At 31.2% G+C, this 24,345-nt stretch overlaps 1 protein-coding gene and 1 long non-coding RNA gene across 2 annotated transcripts in view; one reads left to right on the top strand and one right to left on the bottom strand.

The window, feature by feature from the left end:
* The window catches only part of LOC114342101 (fibrillin-1), a 423,761-nt gene that overhangs the window by 350,423 nt on the left and 48,993 nt on the right, over nucleotides 1–24,345 (bottom strand). The window lies entirely within an intron of this gene.
* Nucleotides 8,177–10,825, top strand: LOC126892276 (uncharacterized). The gene is made up of 3 exons (XR_007700757.1): nucleotides 8,177–8,951; nucleotides 9,587–9,744; nucleotides 10,687–10,825. It is a non-coding gene; the product is annotated as an uncharacterized LOC126892276 (long non-coding RNA).

The raw sequence follows: 24,345 nt of genomic DNA, 5'->3' as shown, positions 1-24,345 counted from the left end.
TTTTAATGTTCTTTAGTTATGTCGAAATACTGTAAGATAAAAAGGTGCAAAATAAATTTCTCCTGTTTTAAGATTTTAATATAAATACTATTTTTAGTTTGGAATTATCTTCTATATCAAAATAAGCCACAATCCTTCAGTATTTACTATTCAGTTTCAGGTAGATACATTTTACTCCCAAAATCATAATATAAAAGGACAAAGGACTGGTCATAAAATTGATATCGGTAAATCCGTATCTGCTGGTTCGCACATTGTGTCACAAGCTAATAGTAAAAGCAATTCAAGAATTCTTGAAAATTGACTAAACTCTGTTGCCAAATCTATCCGCTAAAAAAAAATTTCTAATAATTCAAAATTAAAAAATCGGCAAATTAATTTGAAAATTAAGAATTTTGATTTTTCGGTAGAAGAAAAGGAGAATTAGGTAGAGCGGTAGATTTGACAGGTATTCGGTAGATCTACCGAAAAATCGGTAGCTGTGGCATCGCTGCTGGGGACGGAAATTAGTCGACAGTTCATTAGAATCAATTCAAACTTTACTCCCACCTGCGCCGGAAAAAACTCCTGAACACAATTTTTGCAACTGTAAAAAGGGATTAGCGCTAATTATGGTTGCAAAAAAGTTGGACTGTTTTGCTCGGTAGCATGCACTAATAATTATCAAAACCGGTCGTGCTACAATGTTAAATCATCAACAATTGAGGATTCATTTGATTCTATCGAGGAGCCATGCGATGTGTCACTATTGGGGCAATTTACTTGCACCCAGGATGAACAAGAAGAAGAACTAGACGGTGAAGAAGGAGAAGAAGAAGAACAAGGAGAAGAGGAAGCAGAAGTATTAGAAAATTATGAAGCAGTTGGATAAATTTTCCTTTTTTTAATTTATACTGCTTTTTATAACTTTTATCATTTTTAACCCTTGCCAATATCAATTCTTCAGTAGCTTCAAATTAAACAGAATCATAACAGATGTGTGGAATAGGCCTGCTGGGGAAACCACGTTAAAAAACGCCCTAAGTACACTACCTCAAATGTGGTGTGGAAACGTGTGCACATATTATGACGATTACAACTTTTTGAATCGTTGTATCTCAAAAACGGTGACTCTTGGGAAAAAAAAGTATTAAGATATTTTTTATAGATAATTATTTAATCTACATTTTTTGTTAGAACTAATTTTATGATAAAACTTATAGACCAGTAAGGATCTGTGAAAAAACGTCTATTTTTGGATGTGAGAGGTGGCATTCGGATTTTTGCAGATAAAGTTAGGTGATACCTTCAGTAATAATAATTGACTTATGCTCCTTCTCAAATACGCCCGGAACATTAATAAAGAAATTAAAATATTTAAAAATTTCGAAAAACGTCGATTTTTTTCTGCTTTCTTTGCTTATAGCTTTAAAACGATTCGTTTTGGAACAAAGTCCTAGAGAAATAAAATAAAGATAATTAAATTTTGTATGATATACAACTGGTCAAAAATGTCTTAACGTATTAACTTTTCTGCAATATAGCAATAAATACAAAATAAGGGGGCAAAATACGCCTGTTGTTATTCAATTTTTTAACCACTTTGGTGGCACTTAGAACCTTAGTAATTCATTTAGGAAATTCTTTGTAACATACTTAAACCGTGTACCAAATTTCATTAAAATCGACCTAATAGATTTTGCATAATAAATTTGCAATCTAAATGTTTCTAAAAAAGTTCAAATTTTTTAAAATCTTCCTGAACAAAAAGTAGACCATTTAGAAGTTGGCTAATTTTTTACATATAAAGAGGTGCTCTACCAATACACTTTACAGAATTAAAATCGGATTATTTAAGGGGCCTCAGCAATGTTTTAAACTTATAAACAATTTTTTGGCTTATAAATAAATAGCTTTGTTTAAAAATAAAAAAATCATTTTTAGCAATGCAAATAATTAAAACCGGTATAATTTGACTTAAACTTTCAAATGCTGTCAGCAGAATTGCTATTTTATTTTTTAATCAAAAGTTATTCGCGTTCAAAAATTTAAATTTTTCGATTTTTTGAAAGTTCCACTGCGTTTATCTCGAAAACTATGCATCCTACGAAAAAACATTTTTTGCTTAGAATTACCAAAGAAATACAAAAAAATGTTTTATTTTGCGAAAAATCGATGTTATGTAATTCCTCAAGTTCTTTGTTTATAACAATCTTATCGACATCCGGATCAACTGTTACCCAAAAAAATCGTGTTCTGCGGGTCAAAAAATACATAAAAATCTTGGGTAAGTCCATCTAAATAAAGGAGCGCGTAGCACCCCCTCCTGGCCACAGCACTAATTTGTTTATAAGCCAAAAAATTGTTTATAATTTTAAAACATTGCTGAGGCTGCTTAAATAATCCGATTTGAATTCTGTAAAGTGCATTAGACAGGTGGAGTGCTTCTTTATATGAAAAAAATTGACAAGTCTTTGTATGTTCTAGTTTTTGTTGTGCAAGATTTTAAAAAATTTTAATTTTTTAAAAAAAGTTTGATTGTAAAATTATTATTTAAAATCTAGTAAGTCAATTTTAATGAAATTTGGTGTACGGTTTTAGCACATTACAAAAATTTTCTAAGCGAATTAGGAAGATTCCAAGTGTAACCTAAGTGATGGAAAATCATTAAATAATGACAGGCTTGTTTTGCCCCCTTATTTTATATTTATTGCTATTTTGCAAGGGTGATAAATTAAGACATTTTTAACCAATCGCATCTGATAGAAAATTTAATTATCTTTGTTTTATTTCTATACGACTTTGTTCCAAAATGAATCGTTTTAAAGTTATAAACAAAAAAAGTAGAAAAAAATCGATGTTATTCGAAATTTTTAAATATTTGAATTTTTTTATTAATGTTCTGGGCATATTTGAGAAGGAGCATAAATAAATTATTATTAACGAAGTTATCACCTAACTTTATCCGCAAAAATCTGAATGCCACCTCTCACATCCACCTAAAAACAGATCCTTACTGGTCTATTACCGTTTAGCTGAAAATCGCTAAAAACTATATTTGATGACCTTTGACCCCGCGTAAATTTTTTAGCTCTGGTCGGATTTATGAGGACATTTTAGATTTCATTTATGATTGTATTTTGAACAATCCTGCCAATTTTCAGCTTGATGGTACTTTTTGTAGCCTCGGATGTGTAAGTTGACCAGAGTAAAAAAGAAATATCAAATTATTCCATTTAAGTTTGGTTGTGTGTATTTGCGACATCGCCTTTGATTTTATTACCACTTACACTGCAAGATGGTCAATAAATTAAGGCCAATTACACAGAAAACCGAATATAGGACAGCGGGTCACCACCTGGGTGGCTTATGCGAAAATATTGCACATTGATCACTTGGTCATTTTTGCAATATATGAGGTTTGTTTAAGAAATACACAGAAAAACTACGGGGTAGCACAATATTTTAAAACCAATAAGTACCATGTGAGTTTGTTATTTTATCACTAAGGCCTACTATGTAGTTATTTAGTTAATAAATTTACCACAAATTTTTGACATTTCCCACTTTTAATTTTTATCGTCGTAAAAGTGAAGAAAATGAGAAAAACCAAAATGAAATTTTAATAGGACCCTATGGATTAGGAGAACGAAATAATAGAGGAGAAATACTAGTAAATTATATAAAAGAAAACAACCTATATAACCAATACGTTATTTAAAAACCAAGAAAAGAGAAGATGGACATAGGGTGCATCGAAAAAGGCGAAATTTTTTTTTTGCGATGGAAAAGTAATACCTTACAAAAGCTGCCCAATCAACAAGTATTTTGGTAAAATTTTGTTGAAATTGGAAAATATCTTCTGCCCCCCAAGACAATTAAAAATTTTGATTTAGGTACCTTATAGAACTTAAATAAATAAATTCGGTTTAAATTGGAAAATAATTTCTGGTTTCACAAGGCAATTAAAAATTTTACTTAAGAAAAGAATACTAAAACATTCTTTTTATAACAAAATAGCCTAACTTATCCGTCTCCCTGACGGCACCCAAGCTTTTTAATACTAAAATAAATATAAAGCAAAGTACAAAATTAGGTATATAAATATTACAAAAAAATATGGTAAAAGCATTCTATTCGAAGATGTCTTCCGATTTAACATTCAAGTGAGGCATAGTTTTTCTGGAATTAATTCGAGTTTTTATAAATCCATCCCTCGAATACGCTCCACAAACTGCTAGAGAAGCTTGTGTCACAAGCTTGACACATCGTTCTACACATTGTTTGTGGCAGTGATATTTCTCAATCTCAATGTTAAACGGGTCTAAGTTAGGATTCTTAATAAAATCTCGCAGATTGTCACTCGAAAATCTAAAGAATATAGGTGGTTCTGTAAGGTGATATTCTTGTTAGTTAATTAACTCAAAGTAGTCGTTTGAATTTGAATCAAAATTTTTACAGGAGAAAGCTTGAAGACCCAAACGTTTTTTGATTTGGTCACTGGCAAACTTCTTTTGATGTCCAAGGGGTAGATCATTTGAATGTCGCAGACATACAAACCACTGAAGCGGTTTTTTAAGATGTTCTTCTAACAGCCGTATTACATCACCATTAACGCCAGTATTTACGACTGATTCGTCACATGTAACAGCTGTATTCGATACTTTCTGATATACCAGACAGCGGATACCCATATCCGAAATATTTGCACCCTGGCTCATGCACAAGTGTTATGTGTTCTTCCACGATCGATTGATTGACCATAAAACTTGGTACTGTCTTTTACTTGAGCTAAAGTTTTGTCTTTGCGTCGGTAACTTTCTTCTTTTACGGTTGTTCTCTCTGATAATATTTGTTTTTGTTTTCCCTATCAATCGAGCTTATAACCATTTTTCTGGGATCTCTTTGCTTTGATTTAATAGAAATTCGCGGTCATCCAGAGGCACTTTTTGAGATTTGCTACAAAGACAATTAATCAGAGTGTCACATTTGCATGCTGCAAGTTTTACTTTTGTTCTTAAAGCATTGAATTTTATTTTTGTAAAATTTACTGTTTTGCATGTTCTTAAATGGTTTCATAAGTTTCATATATTTGTCATGATAGGCTTTTAAAAGCTGAATAATTCTTGTACGTTAAATTATTGGAATTAAAGCCTTTTCCATATTTCCTCCAATTTAATTGCAACCTGTTCGGCAATACCAGAAAATTCTGGCTCTTTCTTGATGAGTTTTTTATCCTCAATCAACCAGAAAACTTCATCACTTGTTTATATTTCGGTAAAACATTTTCAGGTATATTTGGTGGTACCAAATATATTTTGTGGACCGCCCCAAAAATAAGGCGGTCCGCAGCTAATCTTGATTTTATACCCCAAGATCCTGGTTTGTCTATTTTAAAAATCTTTAATTTACAGACAATAATAATAACAAAGTAACGCACCGCACCAAATATAAGCGAAAATTACACGCACGGACTCACAAAGCGGGAAATTTCAAAGGGGTTGGGGTGACTGAAAAAAACAAATAAAATTTTAAATATCGTTTAAATTTGCAATTGACAACATTTTATGTTTTCTTTAATTGATCTTAGATCGAGTTAGCACATATTTTATTCCAAATAAAATAAATTGAAATTTCCGTAAAAATCAGATATTTAATAAAATTCAAGGTCGTTGGGGGGGCAGAAGATTAGTTTAGAAAAAAAATTTTAAAATACTAGTATGCTAAAAAATAACACTAGCAACTTTTTCACGCTATTACATATAACATTTCCAACTTTTATTTTTTCGATGCACCCTAATGGACAACGCGAAGCCCAAAATCGGACAAAAAAAAAAGAAGTAGGCTATATTATGCAACGAGAGAAACGTAGATACTACCTATTAGATACAGTATAGTGTTAAAACAGCAGTGTTCTTCTTCTTCTTCTTCTTCCTCTTTATAAGCAACTCTGCTTGTTCATTGGCAGATAGATACTCTATGGAAGGTTGTCACCCCAACTTTTGTGCGGTCGGCCGATACTTCTTCTACCGATTGGTGATTTATCTCTTGATATTTTGACCACACGTGTCTCCCCCATTCTGGTTTGGTTATGTGGTTATTCCATTCTTTTTTATTTAGTGTTTATTCGTTTATACACTGTACGTTACATTGTCTTCTAATATCTTCGCTCCTCTTTCGCTCTTTAAGCGTATTTCCTGTAATTCCTCTCAGTACTCTCATCTCTACCGTTTCTAATAGTCTTTGTGTTGTGGCTGTATTGGGTCTTGTTTCTGATGCATAATATGTCAATTGGTCTTACGCTGGCTTTATAAATTCTTGACTTCATCTCAGTGTTAATATGTCGGTTTCGCCATACAGTGTTATTAAGGCATCCTGCCAATCTATTTGCTTTTTTACTTGATTTCTCACTTCTTTGTCCAAGTCACCGTAGCTTGACAACGTAATTCCAAGATATTTCATTTCCATTACTTGTTCAATAATGATACCATTAATTTTAATTTTACATCTAATTGGTTTTTGAAATATGTGTTAAGAGCATGAAGAATCACCAAAACAAAAAGAAAAAAATTTATAAACGCCAGGCAAAAAAAAGACAATAAATTTACTACAACTAAAACGTATTAAAACTGACAGAATGTATAGTATAGTATATGGCTTAACACCCCATGTGGGGTTTCGGCGCTTTCGCTTTCTAGATCCATTTTACGGTGTGGATCAGTCCTCATGATCATTGTATTTGTTCACTAATATGTCTCCATTTCTTCCGGTCTATTGCCCTCTCTTTCCATTTTGTAATTCCTGCTCCTCTTAGGTCCTCTTCTACTTCAGTTAACCATTTCGATCTGGGTCGACCACGTCTCCTTTTCCCTCCTGGTTGCCACAATATCATAGCTTTTGATACTGATTCTGGTCCTTGTCTCCATATGTGACCTAGCCATTTGGTTCTTTGTACTTTTATTTTCTTTACTATATCTTCACCATTTAATTCTTCTAAAATTTCTTTATTCGTTCTCCTTCTATAGTCTTGTTCTTCGATTCTCACTGGACCCAGTATTGTCCTTATTATCTTTCGTTCATTTATCCTTAATTTCTCTTCTTCTTTTTTGTCATAGTCATGGTTTCTGCTGCATACATCGTTATTGGTCTTATTATTGTTTTATATATATTCATTTTTGTTTGTTTGGTCAATAGTTTACTCTTTAGTAGTTTTCTATTTGCTTGGTATACCCGGTTTGTCGCAGTTATTCTTTCTTCGATCTCCGTTTTTCTTTCCCCTTTGTTATTTATCATAACGCCCAGGTATTTAAATTTCTGTACTTCCTCGAATTTTTTATTTCCTATTCTTATCTCTCTGTGTTGTTCTGCTTTTCCGAGTCTCATTAATTTTGTTTTCTTTTCATTAATTCTTAGTCCCATCTTCTTTCCCTCTTCTTCTATCTCCATTAATAATTGTTTCATGATTTTTCGTGTTTTTGTTACTATCGCTATATCATCTGCATAGGCGATTAGTTGGTAACCTGATGCCCTTAGGTTTCCCTTGTGGATATTTCTTGATCTGCCTTTTACGAAACCGCATTGGTATTGTCCTATGATATTTTTTGTTTCATCTGTTAACCTTTTTTGTATTACTGACGATAATATTTTATAGGCAACGTTTAATAGTGTAATACCTCTGTAGTTCTTACACTCATGCTGGTCGCCTTTTTTATGGATCGTTATAATCTGTCCAATTTCCCACTCGTTCGGCATTGTCTCCTCTTTCCATATTTTCTTAATCAATTCATGTATTTTTTCATGCAATATGTCCCCTCCGTATTTTATTAGTTCTAGATTTATTCCGTCCTTCCCAGGTGCCTTTCCATTATTCCCTTTCATTATAATGTTTTTATCTTCTTCTAATGTTGGTTCATGTGTACCACTGTGTACTGTGTACTGACAGAATGTATTAAACTAATAAAAATAGATTCAAACCTTAAAATCCTAAATAAAAATTGAACGAATAAACCGACCACCGGAGCACCTGGTGCCCAGGTTCACAGCTAAGGCACGTTATCTGTAGTTTAGAGGATTTTCGGCACTAAATCGATGCAAACAGATTACTAGGGAGGATTTTGGGGTTGCTGAGCAAGAATACGTCATCAGATCCAACCCCCCGGTGCACATGGTACCCAAAAACTGTCCAAACTCCAGAACCCTAACAACACACAACATTCCAGGAATGTACTACCAAAGTTCTATCAATATTTGAATGTCCTGGACATTTAGGGAACATTCGGTGAACATCTGTTTAAATTATTCCTGGAATGTTACCATAAGACATTCTGTGAACATACTACCAATGTTCCTATATTTTAAGTTGCGAAATAATACATACGTGTAAGAGATACAACATTACTTATAACATACCAGACAAACTAAGTGACATTTTAGGCCTACAGTGCAATAATATGTCAAATTTAAAGAGTTTCCCAAGATTATAAACATACAAATGTAATAAAAATTATTGTTCGCGAATATTCAATTTGGAATGCGATTTTGTTAATAAAAAAAATACTTATAACTTATGCAAAACCCAAGAGAGGCATTTATATTTATTTCTTTTGCGTTCATTTTCAAATTCGCCGTGCATATATTTTTGTGCATGGCGCTTGAGAGGGCATCACGTGACTAAAAACGACCAACCAACGACCTCGCTTCGGCCATCTTGGCATCTTCATCTTGGCGACCTTGCCTTGCCGTGGATTGTTTTTAGTTGTTTGTATTATTTGTGCTTTTTAAGAATATTTTTTTAATTCGGATACTTTTATAATAGCTTGAATAGTATTATTAACATAGTGCATAAAATGGTGTCCTGTTTTTAACGCAGTTGGAGTAGCAGAAACAAATGTAGATAAAAAAATCTGCAGGAACGTTTCAATTATGACAGAAGCTCAAAACAAATGACTGTGAATGAAAAGCCCTATTAAAAGGTTAGTATGCAAATATGTAAACGAAAGCATGCCCTGTATTTCAGAAAATAAATTAATACTATTAATACCCTAATAATACTATTCATAAAAAATCTTTTAAGTAACGTAGATATAACAAAGTGAATAAAAGGCATAAATCAGAAGAATTATTATTTTATTTTATAAGTTAATAATTGGTCATATCCATTTATTATTTTAATAATAATTGTGAATAAGCCACAAACTTCGCTTATTCCTAACTAAAATAGTAAATAGAGATAGGTAATAACAAAAGGATTTGTAAAACTAAAATAATTCTTTTTGCGTTTTTGCTAGTGTATGCGTTTATAAATAGGATGGTAGACCACACACTATAATATGCAGTACCAACTAATGAATACACAGAATATTATAGTCGATTTGCTAAACTCAGTCTCAGTACTAATTACTGTAATTTTGGCAAAATTGGCCAAAAACAAAAAAAATTACCTACTAAAATCACTAGCCAGTTGTGTCTGAGTTTGGGGAACCGACTATACTAATAAACAATTTCTAAGCTGTTCTATAATAATTTTGTGAGTTCATTAATCATATTTTTTATTTAAAACTAAAATTTGTTAATAATGCTTAGTAATGCATATATTTTGTATTTTTAGCTTTCCAGAAGATCCTGCGAAGAAGACATGAAGTATAGATCAGATTTGTTAATAGAGGAGTATGTTCAAAACACTTTTTAGAAAAAGATATTGACAGAACTTCACTTTCATCTGTTCGTTTGAGAGACTGTGCTGTTCCAATAGCTTATGTCACACAGGTATATGCATAACCTAATTAATAATACAGTCCGTACAATATAGATACTGTTGTAATTCATTATCTACATCGGAGATCTAAGTTGACATTGTTGCCCAACTACAAAAAATTTTTGAATTCATTTTAAGTCAAATATATCACATAATTATTGCGAAGTAGATTATACAACAAAACAGATTAATATTCAATGTAAATAAATAAAAACATCAGAAATCGAAAACAAGAATTAAGGTATAATCTTATGTTACAGTTATTAAGGTACCAAGGGTATTATAGGGATATACGTTGACCGAAAGCGTTATTATTATAATACCTGTGGTGCCTTCAACGTTTAATGCCCGACTAAATTATTCTTTATATGCGAAAAATTTGAATGAATTTTGAATTGATTAGTTTTTAAATAAGTACATTTACCAGTAACAGTAGTAACGTAATTGTGGTAACCATAGTTTTACTTAGGTTGATATTTGTCAACTTGACAGTATCTAAGTCGTTATTTAAATTTAATGCCCAAGGGCGTTATATCGTACTTAACAGACTTCGAAATGTCATTATTTGTCAAATAATGTACCAGTAGGACATTAAAGTAAATAATAAAAACAATAAATATAATGACTACTAAATACTTATTTGTTTGTGAAAAATCTATTTCTTTGTGGCTTTTTTGTAATTAATTATTCTAATGGGGAAATAAGCCACAATTTACTTGAAAAAATAATTTTATTAAGGTTTCTACTTCCACATCGGATGTCGTTGTCAAAATACAAAATGTTCATTATTATTATTTTATTTATTAAATATTATTTATTATTTATTTAAATATTATTTAATATTTATTTTTTTATTATTATTATTTATGCATATTATTACCTGTAAATAATATTTCTTCTGATTGTTAATTGTAAAGGATAGAAAAATTACCTTTTATTTTATTTTCTTTTAGAATCAGCTGAGAGAAGTGGTCTACAAAAAACCAGAAAGGAAACGGAATATGTGGCTACGAAAAGCAAAAGAAAGGTTTACAAAGCAAATGTGACACATTTTTTTATAATATTTAGGAATGTCAGCAAATTACATTAAAAAATGTATGTAAAGATTTTTTGCAATAAAAATGTTTATATTTATCAAGGATGTATTATTTGGTATGGCCATATATCGTCAGTGATGTGACAGTACCTCCTATCTGTTTTTTTCAAGAGATTTGTAAGATAGACTAAAAACTTGTTTCGGCCACCTCCTGTTTTCATATATTTTTTGACTTGTTTTGCAGTAAATTCAACTATCTATTTACTACAAAAAAAGTCAGAATACGTACGAAACCAGAAAGTGACCTTAAAAAATGTTTTTCGTCTCCTGCAAACCTCATGAAAAAACATATAGGAGGTATTGTCACATTACTGACGATATATTTCAGTGAATGTCTAAAAAATATACTGTGAATGTTCAAAGAACGTTCGTAGACATTCATGGAATGTTCTAACAAGACATTCAGTCTAAAAATATACTGTGAATGTCCAAAGAACATTCATGGAATGTTCCAACAAGACATTCAGTCTAAAAAATAGACTGTGAATGTCCAAAGAACATTCGTAGACATTCATGGAATGTTCCAACAGAACATTCTAAGAATATTTAAAATGCTGACACAGCACTTTCCTGGTACTTTCCAGGGACATTCGTGTGCATTTGGGGACATTCCAGGAATGTTTTCAATGTCCTGTGTGTACATTCTAGGAACATTCATGGAATGTTTTGTGTTATTAGGGAAGATAACATGCTTTAGCAGTGACCTTGGTCACCAGGTGGTCCAAGTATCAGTTTTGATTAGATATTCGTATTCAGCGACCCAAAAACTGCCTAGTAATCTATTTACATGCATTCAGTACCAAAAAGTTCGAAACTCCAGAAAATGATGTTCCTTAGCAATAACTGTGGGCACCAGGTGCTCCGGGAGTCGGCTCTGATGGCGTATTCGTATTCAGCAACCTCAAAAACCTCCCATAGTCTATTTGCATTCATTTATTGCCGAAATCACTTAAAACTCCAAAAGATGACGTGCCTTGGAAGTGATACCAGGTGCTCTAGGAGACGGTTCTGATGGCTTATTATTGTTCAGCGACTCCATGAACCTCCAAGTAATATATTTGCATCAATTTAGTGCCGATATCCATCGAACCTCTTAACGTGTCTTAGCAGTGACCCTTGGTACCAGGTGCTTGGGGGGGTCGGTTCTGATGGCGTAGTCGTGTTCAGCAATCACAAAAACCCTCAAGTAACAAAATCTGGCCCTTAATATGCTTATTTTGACATGTTTATGCATTTGCATTTTATGCACCATAAAAAGCAATTAAGCATTTCGACCCATTTTTTATAGTAGACTTTTTTCCTGAAATTCTCCTGTGCATAAAGTTACACTTCTCTAGACGCTATATTTAAAAATCTATTTATGCGGGTGTTTTTAGTGCAAAATGCCCTGGTCTAGTATTAGAAACTGTCTCTTCCTGGTAACTCGATGCTCGTTTAACGATATTTTTGCGCAGTATTATTACGAAAAGAAAGTCGAATAACATATTATTGGATGACAATATTTTTGTTATTCTTATAACATCCGCAAAACAGCTGTTCTATATTTTAAGGTTCATAGACACACTTATATTTAGGAACGTATTTTTCTAATTTTAAGCACCCATTCTGTTTTATAGCGTTTAAATGAAGAAATAAATTGGGATTTTGATTTTCTAACAGGCAATATAACATCTTAACTGCACCTGTTGTTGAAAAGAATTAAGAGCAGAAATAAGCGGAGTAAACATAGTTGTATCTTTTATTTTGTGGCCTTTTTGATATGGTTAAAAGACAAATTAATGAGTTTTTTAAAGTTATTCCGTAACGCTGAGCGGAACTTTCATTTTGAAATAATATAAAAATATAAATGTTTCAACAAAATGGAATGGTGCTTCTGCTTTCTGCACACTATTATGGTGCAGTAAGACGTTACCTAGATGGGGAATATCGTGGTAGATGGATTAAACGATGAGGTTCGGTATGTTATAGTCCAATAAAATAAAATCAAATCAAAATGTAATTCCGTACAGGTTGGAATAAATTTGTTATCAAAGTTTAGGTCAAAACAAAAGATATTTTCAAGAAAGTATATGATTCATATCATTGTTATAATTAATGTTAATAATTAAAAATGGGTAATTTTTGCACAAAATTTACTTTTTTAACTGCTGCCATTCATGTTTTTGTTAAGGTTTTTACAATTTTTTTCTACAAAGCTGAAGAAATAATTATTATATAAGACTTACTAAGTTAAATTTAACACGTAATTTATTTAAATAATTGTAAATCAAAATTGAAAAACAAATTTCCAAAAAATATTATTTGCATTATAAATAACCATTATAAAACATTTTATTTTGTAAAAAAGTTGCAGAAAGTTGAGATATTGGAAACTACTCCTCCGCCAATTTTCAGGCAAAACATTTTCATTATTAAGGTGCTATGAAAATCATAATTTTTCAAAATATTCTACAATTTTTATTGTACATGTGTATTCGCGGTGTGCAAGTACTTGGAAGGGATACGAGAAACGATCGTGCGCGAATAGCGGAGAAATATTGCAACTTTCTTAACCTTCGGAGTACGAAGACTGGGTCAAGCGTGACCCGAAATTCAGTTATTTTTTAATATTTTATGAAATAATTTTTTTACAAATCCGATTGATCGTAAGTTCTCCTTATTTGTTTCAATCTATTTTTTCGTATATAATTCGTGAACATGCAAATTACAGTTTTTCCTCTACGTAACATCTATGATGCCGGGTCAGTCCTGACCCGGTCTTCGGATTTCGAAGAATATTTTCAATATGTTTGTAGGTACACGTAAATCGCAGCCGTCTCTGTTTACGGGTATACGTACAGTGGAACCCCGATAAGTCGGCCTCCGATAACCGGAAGTCCGGCTAACCCGAACCGATTTTCATCAGACAAAACAAACATTTTTTTCACTTTGACCAAGTTTTTTACCAAGAAATAAACAATACTGTATACAACTGTACTTAATTTAGATGTACATATTGTGCATATTTTATGTACTTCATGTTTTTGCAATTATAATGGAGTTTATATGTAAGTATACCGTGTTTTATTAATTTTTACTATATTCTCCGGTTAACTCGGATTTTCGATAACTCGGATCGGCCGCAGTCTCGATTAATCCGACTTATCGAGGTTCCACTGTATTCAAATATATGGCCGGAGCAAATTTACCTATGCCCGTTTTCTGTAAGGTATTAAAATCTGGCCGCCGGAGCGAACTAGAATATGCCCATGAGTAACCATCTTAAAAAATTTAAATACAATAATTTAGGATTTTTTTTGTTTTTTGTTGAATTAAAGATACTGTTTAATAATACTGACTATTTAAAACATCCTTATAAATAAAATGAGAATGGGTCACGCTTGACCCATCTTCGTAATCTAAGTAAGTCAAATAATCTCCGTACTCCGAAGGTTAAATAATTCATATTGTCAATTGAAATTGTCAAATTGACGTACATTTTATACCCACTGTCGTTGAAGAAGAAAAATTATATATTGCTCCACAATATTGATATGATATGCAATTATAATATAAAGATAAATTTAATTAATTTTATTTTGCTTGGAGTAGGTACTGCATTTTAATAACTAATTTTATTTACTACATACAATTGTTCGCGTTTTAATAACATAACCTGAATTTTTTTTTCTTATTATTTTTTGGACTATGGCCTTGACAATTATCCAATAACCTGGACTAATATAATTGGCCAATATAATTAAAAGTGCGAATAAAGTTGCAGAGCGTAGAAACCAGGTGTCGCTTTGCCTAACTTGCATGGTCCCAATAAACGGCATTGTTAAGTAGTAGAATTAATAGATGTACTCACACACCTTTAAATGTTAATATTGATAAATAAATAGATTATAAATTTTTAAAATTGGAAAAGCTATCTCAGCAAAAAATGGTCCTAGAATAAGGTCCTAGAATAAGGATATGTCAAAAACTACCAGAAACACAAATACCGAAAAACAATTTCAAAATTTTTAATCCCGGCGATGTTATTAAAAAACAAATTTTAAATTCAATATCTTATAAACTACTCAATATTTATCAACCATTTTTTTTTTTCAGTTTATACTGGTACCATATCGCAATTTATTCTGCAAAACAAAATGATTTATAGTGCTTATTTATATTGCAAATAATATTTTTCTGCAAATTTGTTTTTCAATTTTGATTTACAATTATTTACAATTGTTTCTTTAGCTTCGCAGAAAAAAATTGTAAAACCTTAATAAAAACACGAATTACCGCACCAGTTAAAAAAGTTAATTTAGTGCAAAAATTACACATTTTTAATTATTTAAACAATGATCCCCTCATATGAATCATTACTTTCTTGAAAATATCTTTTGTTTTGACGAAAACTTTGATAAAAAATTTATTCCAACCTGTACGGAATTACATTTTGATTTGCATGTATTGTGATGTTATCTGATCGGTCTAATAATGGCCAGTTCGGTCACCAGACAGCTCACGATTAGATTTTTTTCTGTACTTAAAAGGTATTTGCAATCTAAGATTTACGCTACAGTACCCGACAGTATTCACATTTTGAAACAACGAATTGTTGAAGAATGTAGAGTAATTTCTCCCGGCACATTTGAACGAGTATGACAAAAGTTTAGCAATTGGATGTATTAGGTACTCTAAGGAAGACATACAGCACCTTTTGAACATTTAATATGAGAACTTGTTCTGAAAATTTTATTAATTTAATTGTAAAACTACAATTTTAGTATTTATTTAATTTATTTATCAGAATTAGCTTAATCCTAAAACAAAATGAGTATGATTGCATAAGGATTTTCAATACCGTTCAAACGAAATATCACTTGGCATAATATGTCACATTTAAAATTACCGGTCATGTGGTTCTGTAACATCATCTATAACTATTGCATCACCTGTTATGACTAGGTGACAAGCCCATGTCCGTTTATTTTCTCCCTCGAAATTTCACTATATAAGTACCTATACAGTGTGTCAATTTGAAAAGTTGTCATCCCCTATAATTTGGTCCCTATAGAAAATTTAAAAATATGCAAAAACACTTCAAATTTATTTGTGAGGGAAACATTTTGTAGACCAGTTTTCAACTAAATTACATCAACCCTCTAGCGGGGGCGGACACAACCCCCAAAATCTTTAATGGAAAGGGGGGCTGAGTCATACCTCATTTTGAAGGTCATTCAATTAGTTACCTTTTAAAAAATACCACATACCTTATATTTCTTTTTAGTACTTTTGAAAAAATCTTGGCCTCAATACTCTAAAAAAAATTTGGAGTTCTGAACTCAATATTTAATATCTTTACGGTTTTACTTGATTTTTCCAAAAATACTTCAAAAAAATACACTAAATACTTTAACACCCAAAAAAATTCAATTTGGAGTCCAATGCTCCAAAAAAAGTTTTGGAGTTCTGAACTCGATACTTTTAATATCTGTACGGTTTCACTTGATTTTTTCAAAACTACTTAAAAGAAAAATAATGTATGTGATATTTTTGAAAGGGTAATCGAACGATCTTTAAAATGAGGTATCACTCAACCCCCCTTTCCATTAAAGCTTTTGGGGGTTGTGTCCGCCCCTACTAGAGGGTTAATGTAATTAAGTTGAAAACTGGTGTACACAACGTCCCTCTCACAAATAAATTTTACGTGTTTTTGTATATTTTTAGATTTTCTATAGGGACCAAATTATAGGGGGTGGCAACTTTTCAAATTGACACCGTATATAAGCATAACACTACGGCCAGACGAGCGATAATTACAGCGCTGTAAGAGCAGTAAAATGAAGCGCGAAAAATGGGTTCTACAGTGAGTATACTGGATGGCCAGACAGCGCTGTAAATATACTCACTATACTCACTGTAGGACCTCGTCTAGCCAGTAACCCAAAATTCAGGGTTCAGGGTTCAAATGATACGAGGGAAGGAGTGGACTTTGGGATAACACTGTATACCCGTACCTGCCAGATATCGCACCCTCAGTAATATAAGGGCTTAACTCAAAATTTGTGATAACTGTGATTTTAAATGATACGGGCACAAAATGAAATTCTCTACCGGTTAGCGTTGACAGAGGGAGAAAAAGAACATGAATGGATCGGTAAATATATTTTTTGTGCCTCTCTCTCACTTTCCTTGGTTACCTCTGGTTTTTACTGCTACAGGGGAGCAATCAGTAACATGTCTTTCTATGACGAAAATCCTGGTTAGTTTGAGTTTTAACATTTTGTATTATAGAGAATAGTTTTTAGTTGAGCTGTTATAATATGCAAAATATAATAAATAAATGGGTCTAATTCATAATAGATCGCTATTTTGCATAAAAAGTGACAATGTATTAATAATATAAAGGATCAAACATAAAAAGTTCCTTATTTTTATTATGATTTCTTGTACTATATGGGACTAACTTGAAAGTATTTTTTTAATTACATGTAATTAATGGAATTTATTTATATTAATTTTTATTTCTCATTGCTATTTGTAGTGCACTTATCAAATAACAAATCTGCCAAATTTCACATTTATAACTTAAATAATAAACATGTTATTTGAAAAAATTGCTGTAATTTTAGAAACCAGAATCTTTAAACGCGATTTCCCAAAAATCTACTTTTTTTAATTGTGCCTCTATAATATTACTGAGGGTGCGTCATCTAAGAGACATTATAGTCCAGGAGTTAGTGTCAAATTTGATCGTAACATTTTGGCATAGCTGTTATTTTTTATATTGTCAGTTGTTCCAAAGCTTAAACAAATGATGTGTCAGCTGGCCCAAAAACCGGGGCATAAAATAAAAAAAGACCAGGAAAACTAATTAGAATAGTACATTATATACCGCGGGACTGAAGTAGTACATTTAATCCTGAAGGTAAAGTTTATGGCCCGACCGCAGGGAGGGCCATAATTTACCTGAAGGATTAAATGTACTTCAGTCGCAAGGTATATACGATACTTTTCGTACTTCCGGTATGATTTTATTAATTATTTCAATAATTTCAATCAGTTTTTTCTCTCTTCAACTCATTTAATAAACTGTCTTTAAAATAAGTTACCATAGTAACATTGCGTTGTGACAGTTATAATTTAGAAACATTGTCATTACTAGTGTCATTGTAAAGAAACATTGTTATTGATAATTATTGGTATCATGAGTGAAGAAGGTGTATCTGATATTGATAAAAGAGCAGCCGAAGTAGGTGAAGAATTGTTACCACCGAAATCTAGAAAACTATACGAGCAGCAGTACGATGCTTTTAAAAAGTGGTGCCGCTTAAAAAATGTGAGACAACCTACTGAAAATGCGCTGTTAGTCTACTTCGATGATAAATCAAAAGCGGTTTGTGCCTCAACTCTCTGGGCACATTACTCAATGCTGAAATCGGTTATTAACATTAGAGAAGATATTGATATAAGTAAATTTCCAAAATTATTAGCTTTTTTGAAGAGAAGAAATGAGGGATTTAAGCCAAAGAAGTCAAGAATTCTCACGTCTGAGCAGGTAGATCAGTTCTTACGGGAGGCTCCGGATGATAAATATTTAATGCTTAAGGTAAATTTGGAAATTTGTTTATATTCAGAAATTTTAAGAAATCAATTTTTTTGTAGGTTGCACTTATTTTGGGCGTTGCGGGAGCTTGTCGTGGAAAAGAGTTGGTTGATTTAGAAATCGACGATGTGAGAGATTTGGGCGATTCCTTCCTAATTGCGATTAGAAACACCAAAAATAAAATTGACCGAAATTTTGTGATCAAAAATTCAGAAAACAGTGCCATCAGTTTTGTGGCGATATTTCGGAAATATGTGGCATTGCGAAAGACAGGGACAACTCATTCAAAATTTTTTGTTCAATACATCAACAAAGAATGTACTACGCGAGTAGTAGGAAAAAACATGTTTGGTACAATTCCACGGCAAATAGCAGCTTTCTTGAAATTAGAAAATGCGACGTCTTATACGGGACATTGTTTTAGACGCACATCTGCGTCTTTGTTAGCTGATTCGGGAGCAACAATAGACGTGCTGAAGAGACATGGAGGATGGAAATCCTCCAACGTGGCCGAGGGATATATTGAATCGTCTATTAAAAATAAACAAAAAATTTCAGATAAAATATTTGGTCAAGTCGCCGATTCGTCCACTATAGTTATGCCACAGTCCTCATTCTCGCTTCCTGTTTCCGCAGGATCTTCGAAACAAACACCAGTTCAATATGAAAAGGACCTATCTGTTACTCGTCAGTTACCTGCTGCATTAACCCAGGAAAGACTGGTCAATATGACGAACTGTCACAATATTAATTTGAATATTAACGTTAATTACCATTCTAATTAATTATATTTTTCAATAAAATATCCCTTAAATTCGTTTGTTTGTGATTTAATCGTTCCGGGAGTTTCGTCAATATTTAATCCCGGAGGGATTAAATGTGACACTTTAGTACCTGTCACAAGGGAGTGAAGTTGTCACTTTAGGCCCGGAAGTACGAAAAAATAATTACAGTTCTATAAAAAGGAATTTTTATTATTCATAGGACACAATTTAAAAAAGTATTAAAAAAACTATTATTTTTCAAATTAAAATGTAAATTTTAAAATCAATAAGGATCTCCGATGTGGGGAATCAAACCCGAGCCCCCTGGGTGAAAGCCAGATATTCTAGCCACTAGACCATAAATATGGATAATATGATGCATAGAGATAAATATTTGACATATAAGTTCTAAGGTCTTTTCCCATCTACTTTCTTTTTTTTTTTTTTCATTTATTTTTCTTGCCTAAAAGACCCGGAGTCGCGCCAGCTGACAGACATTTTCGTTATCAGAGAAGTAGTAACCACCAAAATAAATTTATAGAATCCGTGCCAAAATCAACTTAAAAATTTGACACTACCACCCAGTCTATTAACATTCAGCTCAGCGGGGTGCTATTGTTGGAGATGTCAAATTACATAAACAATGGATCATTTTATACAGGGTGCGCTTAACCTCTGGTTTTCTTTGATTACGGCTAAACTATGGGATATACAAAAAAAATGTTTTTAACAAAACTAATGTATATCAAAACCGTATATAATTTAAAATTATTTTAGATTATACAGGATGAATCAGAACGACGGTATGAACCAAAGTTGGATTTTTTTAAATGGAATACCCTATATATTAAATCATTTTTTAATATAGTTTTAAAAAATATAAAAAATTTGTATAAGGTCTTATAGGCCTAAAGTTAATGATTTTCGAAATATTTACATTTTTATTGAGAAAATGGTAATATTTATAGGGCTGTGGATTATGTTTCCAAGGTAATAAAAATTTAAGTACCCCCTCTGTGGCTCAATGGTAAGAGCGCCTAACCTTTGGATCGAAAGTTCCGAATGGTAGTGAGTTCGAATCTCACCAGGGTCAGGAATTTTTTCATTTATTATAAATTAATAGATGAAAATAGTTTCTGTCCTTGTGGGATCGGTACTCACCGGAGGGATCGCAGACGTTCGGATACAATTAGCGTCTCTTTGCAAAGACAATGACGTCGACTTTGCAAAGTAACAAGACACTTACTCAACACACACACTACACATTACACCTGAGTTAGTGATAAGTTATACAATTACGTGGCTAAAGATTCTAGTTAACCAAGGCCAGAATCAGAGAAAAAAAAATTAAATGGTAATTCAAAGTTTTTATAATATAGTGTCATTTTTAAATAATTTAATATCTTTTACTTACATCCATAAAATATACAGTGTGATCACTATTTGCAAATTCAAAATTTTCTCATTTTTTTAATGGAACACCCTGTATATTAGTATTGCATTCTGTAGTAAATATTACAACATTTCTTTTGGTATAAGGTTGTATGTACATAGCATGTTTGGTTTTTAAATATTTAAAAAAGAACTATAGATTTTACCTTTCGCGGGTATTTTATATCCGCGATTATTTCATTCATAGGAGATTCTGACCAATAGAAAGCTACAGAAATCTGAATTAAATCGATAATTTTTGATAATCTCCCGTCGTTAAGTATATTACGTCAAATGCCCTTCGTTGCTACGAAAAAATACATTCAGTGACATTAAGGACAATTAATGTTTTAAAAATTATAAAAGTGATGACTTTCAATCGTCAAATATTTATAAAAACTGTGTGTTTAATGGTACTTACATAAATAAATTACAATAAAATTTTGGTTTTGAACAGTTTTATTCATAAAATAATCGCAACAAATTGCACTCGACCTCTGAAATTAATATAGAATTTTTGCTCTCGTGACACTTTGACATAATTACACTCGCCTTCGGCTCGTGAAATTAAAACTCTCAAAGTGTCACTCGGGAAAAATTCAATAATTTCAAAGCTCATGTTAGTCCATTCTTTAACGGTAAAATATTGCAAAACCTCTAAATTTTAAAGAACCGCTTGGATTTACATGAAATTTGGCATACACATAGCTAACAAGTCAAACAAAAAAAGTGATATTGTGCCGATATGTGCTTTTGCCCTAGGGGTGGTTTTCACCCCCTCTTAGGGGTGAAAAAATATTCGTCCAAAGAAAGTCAGGAAATGGATAAACTGGCTAATTTTAAGTAACTTTTGTTCTGTACATTTTTTTCACTAAGTCAATACTTTTCGAGTTATTTGGCAGTGAATATGTTCATTTTTCAACAAAATAACCACGCTTTTAGACGGTTTTTCGGAAATAACTCAAAAAGTAAGTATTTTGTCGAAAAAAACATTCTTAGCAAAAATATAGCCTGTAAAAATTTAAAAAAAATGGTGTATATATCACGTCTCTACACCTAGTAGAAGCAGAGTTAGAGCTAATGAAAAATAGGTTCATATTCGTCAAATTCCAAATGCAATACTTTAACGTGAAATAACCAAAAATGAAGCACATTTCGGGAAAAACTCATTTCAACTTATTTAAAGTGTTTAAAAAAAGCTTCATTTTTGTTTTATAAAAAAAATTTCTAGCATCAAAATTAAACAAGTTACGCTCAAAATAAAGTTAGTCCCTTTTGGTTTTGGTAAAAAAATCGAGAAAATCACCCCCTAATTAGTATCTTAAATGAACTTAATCGTTACGACTTCCCAAGTTTCTTGACTCGTGTATATATTGTTTATATGATCTGTAAGTTTCATCGGTTCAAAGTCCTTATTTTTGAAAGGGCTGTAGTTAAAAGGGGTTGAACGAGTCACTGATCACGAATGTATGCAAATTTAGAAACACCAAATCTTAATCAATTTTTGTCTAACAGGAAAGCAAAAAAATACATGATATTCAGAAAAGCAAATCTGACTTTTTTTGTTTTTCGAGATGTTTGGTATCTCTAACAATTTTTAAGTTATTTAAAAAAAAGCATATTTTTCAAAATTTAAATTTTTAAAAATTTTACTTTGAAACCAATTTTTTTCAAAAATAAGCACTTTGAATCGACGTAACTTACAGCTCATATAAACACAACATAAGTAAAATAATTTGTGGAGCGGTAACGATTAATTTCATTTAAGTTGCTAATTAGGGGGTGGTCTTCCCGATTTTTTTTTGCAAAAACAAAAGGGACCATCTTTATTTTGAACGTAACTTGATTAAATTTAATGCTAGAAACTTTTTGTAAAAACAGAAATAAAGCTTTTTTTAAACACTTTAAAAAAGTTATAATGAGTTTTCCCCAAAAAGTGCTTAATTTTTTGGATATTTCACGTCGAATATTGTATTTGAAATTTGATGAATATGAATATATTTTTCATTGGCTATAACTCTGGTTCTACGAGATCCAGAGACCTAACGCGTACACCATTTTTTTTTTACTTTTTTATGGGCTATATTTTTGCTAGGAACGTTTTTTTCGACAAAATACTTACTTTTTGAGTTATTTCCAAAAAACCGTCTAAAAATGTGGATATTTTGTTGAAAAATGAATATATTCACTCGCAAATAACTCGAAAAATGTTGACTTGGCGAAAAAGCTCTATAGAACAAAAGTTACTTAAAATTAGTCAGTTTACCTATTTCCGGACTTATTTTGGACATATATTTTTTCACCCACAAGAGGGGGTGAAAGTCACCCCCAGGGCAAAAGCACACATCGGCACAATATCACTTTTTTTCTTTGACATGTAAGCTATACGTATGCCAAATTTCATGTCAATCCAAGCGGTTCTTTAAAATATAGAGCAAAAACCGTGAAAGAATGGACTATGTGCAATTACTACTGATAATTTTAGTTAAATCTTTTCGCAAAAAAAATTATAATCTGATTTTAAAAACATACACTAAAATATCAAAGATGAAAATAAAAACGTAATTAAAGATTAAAATAAAACGTATGCAAGTGCAACTTAATTGAATTTAATAACTTGAAAATTATGTTACAAACAATTTTTTACCATACTAATAAGTAATTAATATGGATAAATAAAATTAAACAACCAATTTTAAAATCTACCCTAGAAATTTTTCTACCCTAGTAACTTTATTGTACCCAATTTTGTTAGTTAAATTGTATTTACGAGTAAGATGAGTTAATAACTTTTTAATTTACCTACATCTTGAGAACGTATTAAGTATGCTTTGAAACAAATGAACGTTATAAAATTATATTATGAAGTAAATAGTATCTATGTAGTCGTGTCACAAAAGCTGGTAATAATTTCTAATGGTTTCGCCCAAAACAAAAAATGTTATATCCATCAATTGTTCGGTTAAAAAATTAAAATTTTAAATATAAAAATGTTTACAAAAATTTCAACTACAAAAGTATTACCAGCTTTTGTGGCACCAGTTAATACTACATATTCTATATTAATAAATAATTTGGCTAATACATTTAACATTAATTTGTTTCAAAGCATACTTTATAATTATGTTATCAAGATGTAAGTAAATTTAACAGGTAAATTAAAAGTTTAACTGATCTTACTCGTAAGTACAATATAACTAACAATTAATTTGATACAGGAAAGTTGCTGTGGTAGAAAAATTTCTAGGGTAGATATCAAATTTGGTTGTTTATTTAATTTAGTAACGAATTTATACATTCATTAGTATGGTAAAATATTTTTTGTAAAATAATTTTAAGTTATTAAATTCAATTGAATTGTGTTAGTATACAATTTATACACATATTTATTTTAATCTTTAATTACGTTCTTATTTTCATATTTGATATTTTGTTGTATGCTTCTAAATCCATATTATAATTATTTTTTTTACAAAAAAATTTTTTAATAAAAAATCTGCAAAAACGTAAATTCTATAGTTTTTTTTTTAAAATATCTACTAAACAAAACATGCTAGGTACATAAAATCTAATACCAAAAGAAAGGTTGTAGTATTTACCAAAAAAATGAGATTTTGTATTTGCAAATAGTGATCACATTGTATATTTTATGGCTATATGTCAAATATGTTAATTTATTTAAAAATAACAGTATACTAAAAAATCTTTGACATGTCATTTAAATTTTTATTACCTT

The sequence above is a fragment of the Diabrotica virgifera genome, chromosome 9 (assembly GCF_917563875.1).
Source record: "Diabrotica virgifera virgifera chromosome 9, PGI_DIABVI_V3a".
In the NCBI taxonomy this organism is placed as follows: domain Eukaryota; kingdom Metazoa; phylum Arthropoda; class Insecta; order Coleoptera; family Chrysomelidae; genus Diabrotica; species Diabrotica virgifera.
The sequence above is the reverse complement of the archived record's forward strand: the minus strand, read 5'-3'. Positions and strand labels throughout refer to the sequence as shown.